Source organism: Montipora capricornis, unplaced genomic scaffold (genome assembly GCF_036669925.1).
Source record: "Montipora capricornis isolate CH-2021 unplaced genomic scaffold, ASM3666992v2 scaffold_465, whole genome shotgun sequence".
Classification (NCBI taxonomy): domain Eukaryota; kingdom Metazoa; phylum Cnidaria; class Anthozoa; order Scleractinia; family Acroporidae; genus Montipora; species Montipora capricornis.
In genome coordinates, this window is record NW_027180201.1 from 138,779 (window position 1) to 145,000 (window position 6,222).

The 6,222-nt window shown below is 39.9% G+C and overlaps 1 non-coding gene across 1 annotated transcript; it reads right to left on the minus strand.

The window, feature by feature from the left end:
* Positions 1-4,745: 4,745 nt before the first annotated feature.
* Positions 4,746-4,818, minus strand: Trnat-ggu (transfer RNA threonine (anticodon GGU)). Its single transcript has one exon. It is a non-coding gene; the product is annotated as a tRNA-Thr (tRNA).
* Positions 4,819-6,222: the final 1,404 nt, after the last annotated feature.

Genomic DNA, 6,222 nt, shown 5'->3' on the forward strand with positions numbered 1-6,222 from the left:
TTAAACGTATTTTGGTGTTTAAACGATAGATATAGGCATATTTTTACCCCCTAAATTGTTTTTATCTGTTCGGATTTCCTAGCTGAAAGTCTAGTGATCCGAAAATTATAGGGATCAAAACATACCTTTTCGAAAATTTCAGCCAGAAAAAGGGCTCCCGAAAATTCTAGGTGACCTTTTTAGGGTAAAAATCCGTTAAAAATGGGCAATTATTTCATTTTTTAGATGTTCGAAAATCCTAGGACAGGCAGGCAAGCAAGAAATTTTGGAACAAATGTTCCGAAAATTCTAGATCTCAAATCGTCTTCCGAACAGATATTTTCCGAAAATTGACGTTGGGTGCCCCTGACAATAATGAAACTGCAATGGCTTCAAGGCTGTGATGTCTCTAAATCGAACATTACGCAAAAAACCTTTGAAAAATGACATATTTTACTTCAACCCTATCCGTTTGAGGCGCAACGAAGCCTTTGCTGACGATTCTATGTACAGATTCGAATAGGTTTTTCCTCCCAGTTCATCTAAGGCTCTCTTCTGTACAAACTGAAAATGTGTAAGCTACTCTGAACATAGAAGCGAAGGTCCTTTCTACCACTCGGCAAAATCCCCTTGATCATGACGGTTTTTGCATACCTTGACCTCAAACAAAATAGGCTTTTGTGAAGCGGGCCTCAGGTGATCGTCCTCATCCGAGAAGAAATGAAAGACTATCCATTTGCAAAGACAGCATTGTCTCCTCAGTTATTTTAAGACTCCGCCCGAGGCTTGGTTTGACCCAGACATGAACCCGTGGCCTCCGAACGGAAAATAAGCCAACATGGCATTTGTAAATTTGTTAAGCAGAGAACTTTTAAAACAAACCTTTCGCGAGTTTTCCCGTTTCCCAACTTACGACACCGAAGGTAATCTCAACCGTGCCTAAATATAAATCTTACGTTTAACATGTCATCCCATTCTATGTTTTCGACAAGAGCGATTTTTCCTGCCTTATAGCTATATCCGAGTTGAGAAAATTTTATCAATTTTATTCATTGATACAGGGGTTTTCAACTGAGTGTCGAAAGTAATCAGCGAATTGCATTGGTTTTGCATTACTGTACTCAGTGATTAGGGAGCTTAAGCACGCGCGTTTTTGCGACGCGGACGGCAACCGGAAGTGAGCTGTTTTCCCTTTAAATTTGTCTTCACACAACCACATTTACATTGCCAAGTATCTTTCTTCATCAGAGATGATTAGTATAAAAATCTTGGAAACACCACTGTCCTGGCACGCGAAATATTCTCTTCCGGTTGCCGTCCGCGTCTCGAAAAACGCGCGTGCTTAAAGGGCAGTGTCAAGCAATGGCATGAGCAGTATTTTTCACACGCAGAGATTTTAACAGACGTCAATTTTTTTGCTTTTTCTGTTTACTTGTAGACTAAATATGGCTTTATCAATCATCGATGATTTGGAGTCCAAGAAATATGATGCCATGTTTGTTTTCTGCGTGACAGCTGAACCCGCCATGTGTGACCGCGAACACTGTGGACGGTTCAAGCACTCACGCATAAACATTTTTTCTCTGCGATAAACCGGACATATTATTAAGATTATCATGCCATTTCAAAGCTGAAAGAGAGTGCATTTATTTCCAAGAGACGACTTTGAAGTCGAAAGACGATAAACTGCGAAAAAAATTCAGCCGTGTTTTACTCACCGGTTACGGTTTTATAATTCGTGCAACAAATAAACACAACCAGTGCATTCAGTTCCTCTCACTATAACGCAGATTTTTCTTCAAAATATTCAAAAACAATTTTTGAACGAAGATAGTAAATGTGTTATCAACAAACGATGATGTGGTGGTCTGTGACATTTAAGCGACTCGCTAGAAATGAAACGAAATGGACTTCGATCCTTGGTAATAGTGAAAGAGCTTGCGCTTCGATTATACCATGCGTCGAATTTCTCATGAATTCACGTCTTAAAAAGTTTATCTTCATTGTAGATGCTGTGTTGGTATTTTGAGTGCTCTTCTTTTGTTGTCTTGAGGAGACTGAATCACTACTTGTCCGCTTCCAGCTCAATATGGCCACCACGACGCGACATGGTAAAACACCACTTTTAAACACATCGATTAAGAGATGGGTAAACCGGCCTGCACAAGCAGGGTAAAGTTATAGAACATCTGGAGGAACAGTCTACTCAGCATAAACACCAAGTTGAGGATTTTTAGATCCAGTGTACTGGCTGTCCTTCTCTATCGTTTGCGAAACTTGGCGAATGATTAAAAGCGACGAGACCAAGCTTAAAGTTTTCCTCCACAAATGCCTACGACGAATTCTGAAGATTTACTGGACTATGAGAGTGGCGAATGAAGAGATAAGATTCAAGACGAATATAGAAGAGATCACTCAGCAGATAAAACATAGGCGCTGGAAACTGATTGGGCATGTGCTGAGGAAATGTGTAAATGAGAACACAAGGATAGCCTTAACATGGACCCCAGAAGGAAGACGTAGGAGAGGTAGGTCGAAGAAGACATGGCGAAGAACTGTAGAACGAGAACGAGGTGAACTTAGATTCAAAGGTTGGGCGAAGCCGGTAGTTGTGCGACGGACCGAGAAGCTTGGAGAGAGAGAACGCAAGGCCCTATTTCCCTTAGAGGGAAAAGGACAAGATGATGATGATGATGATGATAAAACCGGCCTGTCGTTATTCCAGAGTTGTTAAACTGAACTGAGTTTGACGGCTCGGTGAAACAAGTTGATATATACTTTTGCCACCAAACTTTTCACAGGATAACAAAGGTAATGAACGAAGGGTAATTGGCTCACTGAGTTCCACGCGGTTTGAAAACTTTAATCGTGAAAATCAAGATTTAGAACCCGCCATTGAGACCCGACGGCTGCTAAATCATAACGAAATTATGATCGCAGAACTACACAGTGCTAAATGTGTACTTGTTCATTTATCGCTGTGTATTTAAATGTCAGTGCAAGTGTGATTTGTACAGGTGTCAAAGAAAGCTGAGGGTTGGTTGATTAAAGATCAGTTTCTGAAGGCTTTAAAGTGATGCTTATTTCAAAATAGAACGTCGTTTTTGTTCGAGTTATATCCATTGTATTCTTGAATAGAAACGTTTTGCCATATATCTTCGTTGGGCATTTGGAAAAAGTGTATAACCACGTTTCGGTGTGGCTGGTAAAAAACACAGGTCACCGGTCAAAACAGGTCATAGGTCATTGTTTTACCAATACAGAAAGTATCCTAAACATTCATAAATGCTAACCTTAGCCCAATTAGGCCTAAAACATTTTTTTAGGGTTAGGGGTAGGGTACTTGGTTAGGATAATGTTGAGGATAATGTTTAAGATACTTTCTGTATTGGTAAAACAATGACCTGTGACCTGTGTTTTGTACCTGCCTTGTTTCAGTGAATATCGAGTACACGCAATGCAAGGTTACAGGCCGAGTATTTTGTAATGTACAATATTCTTGATTCGTCAAGAAATTAACAGTTTTAAGACCATTTTATACCGTCTTCTCATCATTCTGTGTATCTCACGGCTCCAACATTTAGAAAACAAAATTACCAGCTTTTTTAAACGTATTCAATAAGGATTAAAATATTTGCAATTACTAATCTCGTGGGTTTTCAGTTTCTTTCATCGTTCACTTTGAAATGTGTAACGGTGAAGTTTGCTCACTTCAATAAGTTTTAATAACGCGCACTGTTGCAAATTGATGCTCTGAGTTGTCTTTATCTTCCTTTGGCGTCGAGTCTTGTTTAGTGGCCTGCATCGATTTTCCCATTCCATTCGTCGGGCCTTGTGACGGCTGTCCGAGTCGAGCTGGGAGCGAACAAACAATATGTGAAGTGTATTGTTTTCTCGACGATTTGTCGCTCAAAGTCCGCCAAAGCTGTAAATTTGTATGAAAGATTCTGCTTTTGAAAAAGATATTTGCGTTTCATCGTCAAACGGCTGACGAGCTGGGAGCGAACAAACAATATGTGAAGTGTATTGTTTTCTCGACGATTTGTCGCTCAAAGTCCGCCAAAGCTGTAAATTTGTATGAAAGATTCTGCTTTTGAAAAAGATATTTGCGTTTCATCGTCAAAGAATTTTTACTCAGAGTGCTGCGGCAAAACCGGCGGCCTGCTTCCCACACGGAAATCAGCCGTTTGATCTGCTTATTATGAATGTGGCTTTCTTAAGCAAGCGGTTCTTTCTAGAATAGAGGGTGTCAATGGGGTTAACTGTTTAACGTATAAAGACATTTTTTGGCTGTCGTAACCGTACAAACAACAAAATATGACCTGACTAACGTATAAAAGAAGATCGACTTTTTAGCGTATGAAGTACATAATGACCAAAAGGTGCAGACTTTCTAGGATAAATAACAAAATTTTGTGAGGTAGAAATGTAAATTTTAGTTTACTGTGACCTCGTCTAACACTTCTGGAGACTTCTGTACCCTCTATTTCGTATGTTGCGTGTCCTGTTGGAGATTGCACGATATCCCTTACCTCATATCATTTCGTGACACGCTCTGAGCCTGCACTCTGCCTGCGGTTTTAGTTACCAGTCCCTGACTTCTCTCTCCACTTTGCAAACCTCGCAAACATGGCAGCCATTAGTGCTGTGAAATGATATATGAAATGAATCATATATGAACTGCGGATATGAAATCAAGTGAAGCTATGATCCTCGCAGTTATGAATGCAATTTTTGCAATTGCGTAAAGAAGCCTGAAAAATTCAGGACTTCAACGGGGTTTGAACCCGTGACCTCGCAATACCGGTGCGACGCTCTAACCAACTGAGCTATGAAGCCACTGATCTTGGGAGCTGGTCATTTGTGGGTTCCAATGTTGGTTAGAGCGTCAGAGTAACATCAAGTACATCTAGTCATCCGGGGAAATCCTTGACTACTGGTACGTCATAGCCTCGTTTGCATACACAGAAACAAAGATGGCGGATTTCAATTTAAAATAGCCCATGATACACTAATGGATATCCGTCAAACTGACAATGGACATTTCCTTACAATTACACGACGATCTTAATATGAGAAGCTTATCGCTGTAAAAAGAATGAAAACAGGCAGAATTAGAGCTTTAGTTCAACAAGAAATAGCGTTTCTAAGCAAAGCCGCGCTAATCTACCTTATTTAGGTCTAAAAACCACTTTGAAGGCGGTTAGTTTTTACTTGTTTTGCTGGGCACTACTATGTCAATACTCTAAAAGATTCGTTTTTCCAGGAGCTTGTCTCGTCAGTCTAGTGGATATTGGAATATGCAAGGAGAACGCATAGATCCGGGTTCAACTCTTTGGCTCGCCTAATCTGAATATTCTCTGCACAGTGAAATGTTTGTTTCTTTGAAGTAGATTTGAAGTCTGAAGTAGATTGAACGTCGTTTAAGTTGAATAAAAAGGGAAATGTCAGTTTGAGTTATGGCAATTAGTGGTGACCTTTCAAAGCGCTACTGTTGGTTATTTAAACTCATTAAGCCCACATGAGTGGTCAAGTATGACAATACAGGTAAAGAACTTTCGATTCAGAGAAACTTTTTCTAGGCCATACTTTCCCTTTAATCATGAGTTTTAGACTTACCTCAACGAGAAAAACATCAGAAATCGGCTTACAACTGCAGTGGAGTTAGCAGCAATTTTACGAAAGTTTTAAATATTTTGAATAAATAATAAAGCAATTATTGAATTCGGCTTTCGTAGGATATGAAGAATTCTGCAGATCTCGGAGGGTGTTCGGCCGAGGTGGATAACACCCTCCGAGGTCTGCAGAATTCTTCAAATCCTACTCAGCCTCATTCAATAATTGCTAATTATCCCATGGTCTACAAATGTCGTTAACTTATTATCCAACAAGTGCGAGTGGAATAGTTGTTAAATATTATGTCTCGGTTTTACCATCGGCCTTGAACTCTTGGTTAAAATTCCTGTAGGGTCCTCAGCAAGGAAGATTTATTGGATTCGTTCCAAGGTCTCTCCAGCCAGCTCCACGGCAAAATGGCGCTCAATTTAAATTTTACTTTGTCTGAATTACGATGGTTTAGCCTACTCGGCCTCAAATAACACAAAAATGTTAGAACTCAAGTCTTCCTGGTATGTATACGATTAGTTAAGAAAGCGTCGATTTGTGGATTTAACAACTGCATGATTATCCAGATTTTAGAGTACAGCTGTCAATCGAGTGAGTTTTCATCCTTCTGATGTATGT